This window comes from Arvicanthis niloticus, chromosome 24, assembly GCF_011762505.2.
Source record: "Arvicanthis niloticus isolate mArvNil1 chromosome 24, mArvNil1.pat.X, whole genome shotgun sequence".
NCBI classification, from domain to species: domain Eukaryota; kingdom Metazoa; phylum Chordata; class Mammalia; order Rodentia; family Muridae; genus Arvicanthis; species Arvicanthis niloticus.
This window is the reverse complement of record NC_133432.1, coordinates 36,261,392-36,272,619: the sequence shown is the minus strand read 5'-3', so window position 1 is coordinate 36,272,619 and position 11,228 is coordinate 36,261,392. Positions and strand designations below refer to the sequence as shown.

Below are 11,228 nucleotides of genomic sequence, written 5' to 3'. Positions count from 1 at the left end.
ATATCTGGAAGGGACAAAAATTTCATCCCATCTAGGGTCTCGAGTGGCTGAGCGACAATGCCTGGCTTAGGTCAATGTCTATATTATTCCTATATTACCCGTCTTCAAGGAAAACATACATAGCATATTGATGTATGCCTCTGTCTTAGGTCTATAGGAGCTCAAGAACACTCTTACCCATCTTTGACTAACCAGCCATCATTGACACACTCTTTCCCATAAGACCAAAACCACATTCAGACCAAAAGGGCATGCACTAGATACAATTCTTCATAGTGGTGGGTAACTGTCATGATGAATAGCTGAGCTTGCTAACAGCAGTATTGTGTGAGAGCAATCAATCTGCTTGCTCAAGGTTCAAATATTAAAAGCAACGTGATTATCCCAGCAATATAGAAAATAAGGTTGTAAGTGGAAATATTCCAGTATCTAATCCAACTGCAGGTTGACAGGGATTAGACACAAGGTCTGGCCACCAGGTATATAGTGGGTGGCTTTAAGTATTGATTAAGACAACATCTCATGTTAAATCAGCTAGCTGATAAAGATTTGAGCCATCTTCATCATTAGAATCATAATTATTAGGCTCAAGATCTGTGTCCACTTGATGGATCAGTCTTTCAGCCAGCCATCAGACTCCATTTTCTTTTTCTGAGAAAATGAAGACTGACCCGTGACCCCAAATGGAAACAGGGTCAGGAAAATTCCAAATATTAGTTAAGGGGTCTCTCCAAATGAACCTGGCAAACAAGCTGGAAGTGACTGGATGCCAGTGGCGATCTACTGCACTAACCTTTAGCATCAGTTTACAGAAAATTCAATACAAATAAAACAAATGCAAGGTGTGCTTTTGGTGACCTTGGGGATATAATTTCCCCTTTCTAGTTTAAAAAGTCAAATTTTCAGAGTTTCTTTTTTTTCATTTTTATTGGATATTTTATTTGCACTTCTGATGCCATCCACTTTCTCCATTGCCCCCTTAGAAAACCCCTATCCCATGCCCCCTTTTCCTTTTTGCATTCATATATTTTTTTAAAAAATGTTAATCAAAGGCTTTATAAGTTTGGTAATGCTCAATCAGAGGTGTAACCCAATACCCAACCTAGATATATCAACTGTCTTTGACTGGTGGAGATACATGAACATCTGCCTCCCTGTCTCCCACCTCTTTCTCTCATCACCTAGTTTCCCCTCTCCTTCTTCTCCTCCTCTCCTTACTCCTTCTCTTCCTCTCAGTACTTCTCCCACCTTAGCTCCTCCTACATATCACCCTTCCTGCTAAAATAAAACTTTTCTCTCAAAATACAATTAGAGCATAAGTATGCCAATTTGTACCACTGGGGTACAAGATAGTCCTGATACCCAGTCCATCATTTTGTTGACTAACCAGAACCTCTGTCATCTATCCTAACTAAAACACTTAGTTCTGAACCTGGCCTTTTCCTTGGCTTTAGAATGAATGTCAGCTGAAAACCATCCTCTCAAATCTTTTCTCTCAAAGTAAATAGCCAGGATTGGCTATGAGACTATAAGTTTTCAACCACGTCAGAAATCCAGAATGACTGAGTTAACTATAATTATGGGAAGCAGAAAGCATAGCTTCTAAACCTTAGCCAATTTATAGAGACCTCTGAACACCTGGACAGTCCCTATACTACAAAACATTGGAGCATCAAATCTTCAGGATTCTGGCCTAGGATCATTTGACAGACTTAGTGATGCAGAATTATTAAGGGCTAATAACTCTGTCTTGGCAGATATAATCAGTTGACTATTCTGCAAGTATGTCCTTTTCTGGACAGTAATTTGTCTGTAGATGGAAAGAGGCAACTCTTGTCTGGTGGCTGTCTCACCACAACTGGAGTAACTCCAAAGATGCTCATTTTCTTCTTAGAGTTCAATACAGGAAGCTGTCAGGAGCAGACAGGTCTCTAATCAAAATGAACATTAATACAGAAATGTTTGTCACGTCAATTCTGTAGACTTCTGATGTTTTGAAAGCCAACTATTCATGTAAGGTAATCTGGACTGTTGTCTGTTAATTCCACGCAGCTATTTCTAAATAAAACATAGAAAACACCCTAACAATAAACTCCAAGACATGAATTTTCTATAGTCCCTTAATTAACAGGCTAACCATCTCAAATCTGTTTTAAAAAGTTAAAGGACTGGGTCTAAGCCTTGTATTGCTAAATGTGTTATACTGGTACAATGCCTATGAGAGTAACAATATTCATCTCACTTTTATATCAATAAGAAGCTTGTACCAATGAAAACCTTAAAATTTGTAATCAAAGTAAATTGGTGCCATTTAAGAAATTATATCTTCATATTGATAATAATTGTACAGATTTCTACCAATAAGTTATGGCTATGCAATAAACCCCAGCAAAACCTCCCTATTCCCACAAAACGACTGCTTTTCCCTAGAAAAACAGACCAACATTTACCACCTTAGTCCCCAAGCCCAGAGCATAGGGGCGCTAACTCTTCATTAGCTTCTTCAAGCTGATTATGGGCATTGAGATATTAGAAGAGGAGTGGGGGAAGAGTAAATTGATAAGCCACTGATGCTGTGTCTTCACTGCATCCACATGGAATTCCAGGACCTCAGAGGTTTGAGCAGGTCTGCCCAGCTTGCTTCATGAGTGTATACGCCAAGGCTGATTATTCTGCAATATACAATTCTCAAAACAAATTTTAGTATCAAGATAATTTTTTTAAGAGGGCTGACATTTTATTCAGGATGTTGGTTCTAACCGCTTTTGTTTTTTTCCCTTCTTTTATTGGATATATTTACATTTCAAATTTTACCCCCTTACCGCCTTTCCCCCACCACCCAGGAACCCCTTATCCCATCCCCTCTCCTCCTAATTCTATGAGGGTGTGCACCCACCTACTCCCACTCCCCCTCCCCAGCCTCAGATTCCCCCCCACACTCAGTGTTCAGCCTTCATGGGACCAAAGATCCCACCTATGCCCAACAAAGCCATCCTCCCCTACATATACAGCTGGAGTCATGTGTCCCTCCATATGTGCTCCTAGGCTGGTGGTTTAGACCCTGGGAAGCTCTGGCTGGTTGGCATTGTTGCTCTTCTTATGGGGCCACCAACCCTTTCGGCTCCTTCAGTTTACTCTCTAACTTCTCCATTGGGAACCTTTGATCAGATTAATGGGTAGCTGTGAGTATCTGCCCCTGGGTATGTCAGACTCTGGGGGACCTCTAAGGAGACAGCCTTATCAGGCTGCTGTCAGCTTTCCCATCCTGACATCCATATCAGCATCTATTTTTGGTGACTGTACATGGAATGGATACCCAGGTAGAATGGTCTCCATACAACCTCTCCTTCAGATTCTGTCCCACACTTTGTCTCCATATTTGCTCCCTTGGGTATTTAGTTACTCCTTCTATGAAAGACCTAGGCATCCATACTTGTTCTTCCTTCTTCATGAGCTTCATGTGGTCTGTTAGTTGAATCATTGTTGTTTCAAATTTTGGGCTAATCGCTTATCCGTGAGTAAATACCATGTGTGTTCTTTTGTGATTGGATTGCCTCACTCAGGATGATATTTTCTAGTTCCATCCATTTACCTAAGATTTCGGTAATTTATTCTTTTTAATAGCTGAGTAATATTCCATTGTGTAAATGTACCACATTTTTTGTATCCATTCCTCTGTTGAAGGGCATCTGGGTTCTTTCCAGCTTGTGGCTATTATAAATAAGGCTGCTATGAACATAGTGGAGCATATGTCCTTGTTATATGTTGAAGCATCTTCTGGGTATATGCCCAGGAGTGGTATAGCTGGGTCCTCAGGTAGTGCTATGTCCAATTTTCTGAGGAACCACCAGACTGACTTCCAGAGTGGTTGTACCAGCTTGCAACCCCCACCAACAATGAAGGAGTGTTTCTCTTTCTTTACATCCTCGCCAGCATCTACTATCACCTGAATTTTTGATCTTAGCAATTCTGACTGGTGTGAGGTGGTATCTCAGGATTGTTTTGATTTGCATTTCCCTGATGACTAAGGATGTTGAGCATTTCTTAAGGTGCTTCTCGGCCATTCGTGTTTCCTCAGTTGAGAATTCTTTGTTTAGCTCTGTACCCCATTTTTAATGGGGTTATTTTGTTGTTTGGTGTCTAATTTCTTGAGTTCTTTGTATATACTTGATATTAGCCCTCTATTGGATCTAGGATTGGTAATGATCTTTTTCCAATCTGCAACATATAACAAGGACCTATGCTCCACTATGTTCATAGAAGCCTTATTTATAATAGCCACAAGCTGGAAAGAACCCAGATGTCCTTCAAGAGAGGAATGGATACAAAAAATGTGGTACATTTACACAATGGAATATTACTCAGCTATTAAAAATAATGAATTCGAGAAATTTTTAGGTAAATGGATGGAACTAGAAAATATCATCCTGAGTGAGGCAATCCAATCACAAAAGAACACACATGGTATTTATTCACTGATAAGTGGAGATTAGCTCAAAAGTTTGAAACAACAAAGATTCAACTAACAGATCACATGAAGCTCATGAAGAAGAAAGAACAAGTGTGGATGCCTAGGTCTTACTTAGAAGGAGTAACTAAATACCCAAGGGAGCAAATATGGAGACAAAGTGTGGGACAGAATCTGAAGGAGAGGTTGTATGGAGACCATTCTACCTGGGTATTCATCCCATGTGCAGTCACAAAAAGTAGATGCTGATATGGATGACAGGAAGTGCATGCTGACAGCAGCCTGATATGGCTGTCTCCTTAGAGGTCCCCCAGAGTCTGACATACCCAGAGGCAGATACTCACAGCTAACCATTGATCTGATCAAGGGATCCCAATGGAGAAGTTAGAGAGAAGACTGAAGGAGCTGAAAAGGTTGGTGGCCCCATAAGAAGAGCAACAATACCAACCAACCAGAGCTCCCCAGTGTCTAAACCACCAGCCTAGGATCACATAGGGAGGGATCCATGACTCCAGCTGTATATGTAGGGGAGGATGGCCTTGTTGGGCATAGGTGGGGGAGGAGATCTTTGGCCCATGAAGGCTGAACACTGAGGTGGGGGGGAATCTGAGGGTGGGAGGTGGGAGTGAGGTGTAGGTGGGTGCACACCCTCATAGAAGCAGGAGGAGGGGGGATGGGATAAGGGGTTCCTTGGTGGTGGGGAATGGGGTAAGGGGATAAAATTCAAAATGTAAATATATCCAATAAAAGAGGGGAAAAAAACAAAAGCGGTTAGAACCAACATCCTGAATAAAATGTCAGCCCTCTTAAAAAAATTATCTTGATACTGAAATTTGTTTTGAGAATTGTATATTGCAGAATAATCAGCCTTGGTGTATCTCCTCATCAAGCAAGCTAGGCAGACCTACTCAAACCTCTGAGGTCCTGGAATTCCATCTGGATGCAGTGAAGACACAGCATCAGAGGCTTATCAATTTACTCTTGCCCCCACTCCTCTTCTAATATCTCAATGCCCATAATCACCTTGAAGAAATTAATGAAGAGTCAGTGCCCCTATTCCCTGGGCTGGGGGACTAAGGTGGTTAATATTGGACTGCCTTTCTAGGGAAAAGTAGTGGTTTGTGGGAATAGTGAGGATTAGCTAGGATTTATTGCATAGCCATTACCTATAGGTAGAAATCTGTATAATTATTATCAAGATGAAGTTATAATTTCTTAAATAGTACAAAATTTACTTTGATTTCAAATTTAAGGTTTTCATTGGTAAGAGCTTCTTACTGATATAAAAGTGAGATGAATATTGTTACTCTCATAGGCATTGTGCCTGTATAACACCTTTAATCTCACTGGCACCCGAACAGGGACCAGTAAGCTGTGTTCAGGTAGAGACCATGTTCACTTAAAGAGGGTGGGGCTGAGACATCAGCTTTATCTTGTCTGGTACCTTCTCCTTTTTCTGGGGACCCTGGGTGAGCATCCCAGGGACACTTTTGAGGCTTCTCTGTCACAGGATGCCACCAGCCAAATTTGCTTATCTCCTGACACCCCAGCTCCTCATGGTTCTGCTCCTGTCCCCCTGACATCCACCTTAGGGCATATAGGCAGGAAAGCCTCCAGGGGTGGTTAGAATCAGAGCCCGGGCCTTGGAAGTCCTAACAACCTAGACTGTGGCCATTCATTTTTCATGGTCCCATTAGACAAAAGTGAGAAGCAGAAAAAGACTGGGTATGGTGGTGAGAGCTTGTTTCCCAGTGCTTGGGAAGCAGAGGAAGGTGGGTGCCTGTGAGTTCTACATCATGAGTTTTGGAAGAGTCAGGCTACATAATAGACTCTTTCAAGATCAAAACAAAACAAACAAAAACCAAACAAAAGTAAAGTATATTACTTTTAATATTAATCTAAGTAATAAATTAATCTGGTAGCTGTATTATTTTACCTTCAGTAGTTCTCAACAACCACACAGGGAACTAAGATTTATTAAAATATCCTTGAACCAAAAATTGAGCAAATACTATTCCACTATAAACCTGCAAGCTCATCAGGATTCCTCCAAGACAATACCTCTACGTTACTTGCAGTTTTTATCCCTTCTTTTTCCATTTCTCTTCTCCTAATGCTTCCTGAACCTCTCCTCACGGCTCCATTCCTTCACTTTCTATCTTTTTCCCCACCTTCCTAGAATACAAAGTCCCACCTTATCCTTTCTGAAGCTCTTTATTAGCTCATTGGCTTTTATCGATGAGGCAGAGAATGAGCAGCAATGTTTACACAAACTTGAGATGAGTTTCTAAGAATAAACACACCAGAGCTATGTCCAGATTGAACCTAGATAGTAGGATGAAGAAACCACTATAGAAATATCACAAGGGTAAACTTTACACATTACACCTACAGGTTAGAGCACATTCATGGTCTTTCCAGGTAAACATACACAAGAATAATTGCTTTACATTCTTTTGGTTTTAGCCATTGTTGAAAGTGCTGGCACTGTTGTCTCCATTTTGTTTTTGTTTTTAGAAGACAATTCTAGCCATAGAGCATGTACTGCCTTCAAAACCTTAGTTTCCTCTGCCCTGGCTTCTCGAAAGCCAAGTCTTGTCTGTCTGTCTGTCTGTCACCACTAATGTGTTTCATCTGGTCTGATCCCATGCTGAGGAAGAAAGTGCCAAAGGTCAAGGATCCAGTTCCAGGAAAACTCTCCAGCCAGTTTTGAGGAGCCAGGAGTAATGGCAGGAATGAATAGCTCTTAAGTCAGGTCTACCTGGAGTCCATTCCTGAAGTAGATTCTGTCTGTCCTGTGGGTGATGTCCTAGCATTTCAAATGGTTCTCTGTTATGGCCCGAGCTGCCCTACGTTTGGGGGCCTAAGTGTCATGGGCCACTCTGTCAATGTTGGAACCCACACTGCCAAAAGCCTTGGTGACTAACTTGTTAGCCCACACTGCCCCAAGCAGCTCTGGTCCGCGGGTCGGGGTTCAGCAAGACAGAGAGTGAGGACAGACACGAAGAATGGAGACCAGACAGAGTGTGATTCAATCCTGTTTATTCTTCAGTCTCTCTTCTTCTTTCCAAGTCCCAAGTCTTGAGTTCCTAGTCCCTGGTTCCTAGTCCTTAATGCCTACAAGTTCCAAGTTATTTCTCTAAGTGCTAAGTGCCTAATGTCTAATTCCAAGTTCTTCTTCCAAGTGCCAAGTGCCTAATACCTAATAATAATTTCTTCTGAGTTCTCTAGTCCAAGTGTCTTCTTCCTAATGCCTAATAACTAACTCCAGGTTGTACTCCAAGTTGTACTTACTCTCTAACCTAATTCCTAGTTCCAAGTTGTATTTGAAAGACCCCTGAAAGGGGACCCTTACTCAAGTCTGGATCGACGCGCACCCAAAGACACACGAGAGACCTTCTTGATGCAATTGCAGAGGTGGTTTAATGGCGAGGGCCCTTGGGTCGAAACATAAGCAATCATTTGAGCTGGCAGGATGACTAGTTATTATTTTTTTGACTATGAAACCTTGGACTTCTCGGAAAAGGGGAGAGAGAAGTAAACACCAGATAGCCCATTACTCACTTGGGCTTGTTTGGACTTGTCTGGGCACGTCCTTGTATGTCTTTTCATTTTTGGTCACCCTGCCCCTGAAGGGACTTAATATTTTTATTATGACTATATTTAATATGTTGTTGGTGGTCTTTGCTGACCATGAATTCTATTATTGTTTCAATGCTGCTTTCAAATTTTGTTCTCACATACTGAACTCTTTTGTCTGCCTCTTGCCTTTTATGTCTCACTTCTAAGCCACGCCTCTAAGTCACGCCTTTAAGTGATGCCTTAGGCCTTGTCTCTAAATCTGATCTCTAAGTCACGCCCTTAAGTCTCAGCTCTAAATCACACCTTTAAGTCTCATACACCCAAGGGAAGACCCTGGGTATCTAAAGCAAGATGTTATCAGAGTGTGTTCAGCTGTTGTAGGCTATTGTAATGAAATCTCTTGTCAGGGTATATGGCTCAAGATGGCTGCAAGGATGATAGCCACCTTCTGTCGGCTCCCCACAGTTTTCAGCTTCTTTCTCTAAATGACATGTTTCCTCATAATGTTAACAGACATCAGTTAAAAAGTTCTCAAGAAAACAAAGGACAGTAGCAACAATTGTTACATTTCTTTTAATTCCTCTTGGTATTTTGTTGCTTGTGTGTGCAGTTCCTGTAAAGGCCAGAAGATAGCATCTTGATAAAATGATTTCTAATTAGCCAAAAGCCTTGGAAGATCAGCACAAAAACCGAAATGATTGTTTTTTTTTTTTAATTTTAAAATATTTCTATTGGCTCTTCGTGTATTTCACAATATACCCGATTTCCACACTTTTCTTGCTTGTCAAGTGTTCATTGCAAGGATTTGCTGATCTGCTTCAAGGCCTGTGGCTTTTGATACTATATCAATACTGGAACCTCATTGAGACTTCTCTAAGATATCTTGTTGTTACTCTGTGTTACAGAGATCTTGTAGTTCTGGATCTGTAGAACCAGCCCCTTCATGCACTCCAGCAGTTCAATGATGAGGTAGATGAAGCAGTTCGGAGCCCTGGATCTGGGCCTGAGTGTTGGGGACCACACTAGTCCCACGTTGGGGTGGCCAAAATAAATGTTGCAGCCCAGGCAAAATGTTGAGGCCCGGGCCAACCCACGTTTGGGCGGCCACTGTATCCCGGCCCAAGCTGCTGCTCCTGTCTCCAGGTCGGGTTTCAGCAAGAGTGAGGGTGAGGGCAGATTCTACCTAATGTCTGATGTGTATGAATCTCTCTCTCTAGTCTGATGTCTGGTTCTGTCTTCTATAGTCTCCCTAATGTCTGAATCCTACTGTCTGCCTCTGCATTTTATATGTCTTACTTCTAAGCCACGCCTCTAAGTTACACCTTTAATCATGCCCTTAGGTCTTGTCTCTAACTTTGATCTCTATACTTTTAAGTCACACACCTTTAATCTCATGCACCTTTAATCTCAAGGTATCTAAACCAAGATTATCGGAGTGTTCTCAGCTGTTGTAGGCTATTGTAATTCAAGTCTCATGTCAGGGTATATGGCTCAAGATGGCTGCAAAGCTGATAGCCGCTTTCTGCTAAAAGTCGGCCCCCAACACCTGAGAGATATCTAAGGTGGTCAGCTTCCCAACTCTCTCCCACACACACCACCAGAGCAAGCTCTCCAGCTCAGCCCTAGCTGGACATAAGCCTGGCCCTTTGATGGTAACAGACCCTGCTGCTGCAAAGCCAACCCATGGCCCTTGGTGGCACATAGGCCCAGGTGGCATCACTGGCTGTTCCTCACTATCCTCAAGTCTCCAGTTCTGCCTCTTTTCATTGTGTACACATTCTTCTTGATCCTCTTAATGGTGCTGGGATCTCTGAGTGTCTGGGGTCATCTCAGGAGTGCTCTGACCCGTTCATGAATTATGGTGCTAGACACTGGTCATCAGGCATGGAGTGTTCCTCTCCTCATCCTCAAGTGACTTGGGGTCATCTTAGGCTAGTTACCTGTTTGGGCCCCTTGGTGCTGGACTGGTGGCTAGACTAGTGGTTGCCTCAGGCTTGCTCCTTGCTTGGCTACTCAGGTGGCCCCATGCAGGGTTTGTCTGTCTCAGACTCACTCCCACCCTAGGCCTGCAGTCCCAGGCAGGGTTTGTCTCCTCTTGGGCTCACTCATTGCCCTAGGAGCCCATTCTGGCCTGCATGGCTGGTGGTCATTTCAGACTCACTTTTTTTCAGGGAGTGTTAGGCTACTGATCATTCGAATATTCACAGGTTGGAACACTGAGGATAGACACAGCCTCTCTCCTTTCTGTCACCTCCTGACACACAGATGACACAGCCACCATACCTGCAATGTCTCTAGGGGAAGGAAATTTTTATTTTAATTAAATTAAATTATTTATTTATGTGTGTGTCTTACAGGCACAATCCTGGGTGTGTGGGTATGCGTGTGGGCCAGAGGGCAGCATCCCCAGGTGTCATTCTTCAGGTGCTATTTTGGGGCCCAAGATGCCTCACTGACCTGAGACTGCCTAAAGCTGGGCTTGCTGGCTAGTGAGTCCCAGGGATCTACCTCTCATGGTTCCCTATCTAGCACAAGTCCAGCTTTTGTCTGTTTGGTTTCAAGCGGGCTCTGGGTATCAAACTCAGGCCCTCACATTTACAGGGTGAGTGCTTTATCCACTTAGCACCCAATTATCAGATCAGCCTGGATCATTTTTCATTGTCAATACTGTCAGGAAAAATGCAGAGGGAAGGCAATGCCTTTCTCTGAACCTTCAAAAGGCCAATCAACTAAAAAGTTTTAATAATTGCAGACAGGTAGGGATGGTGGGAGGCCAGAGCCAAATTATCTTCAGGCAACTGTAGCACCCATCATAGCCATTTATTAATGTCTTCTCTTCCCAGCCCAACATTGTTGTGGCCATTGGGTAACTCTTTAGAACATGCAGACAGAGCACTAGTATCCAACAAGTCATTAGCTGAGGATAGTGTCAGCCCACATCTGAGGCCTTCAGATCCCCTGCTTTGCTTTAACCCACCTTCCAAATGTTTCCATCCCTGTATGTGACAGGTACCTGATGTATGACTCTTCGTTCTGTTACTATAAACACTCCATAAAGGTGTTGCCACATTAGAACATGGAATTTGGGGGACTTTGTTGGGGTTTGGTCTTAATGTTTTGACCTAATCAGGAATCTACACATGCAAAACTGAAGGTTCTTGTCCCCAATTGGTTTTTG

General features: G+C 42.6%; 1 non-coding gene across 1 annotated transcript; it reads right to left on the bottom strand.

Moving 5' to 3' along the window:
- Positions 1–10,223: 10,223 nt before the first annotated feature.
- LOC143438295 (small nucleolar RNA SNORA17) lies at positions 10,224–10,355 on the bottom strand. The gene has a single exon (XR_013107237.1). It is a non-coding gene; the product is annotated as a small nucleolar RNA SNORA17 (small nucleolar RNA).
- Positions 10,356–11,228: the final 873 nt, after the last annotated feature.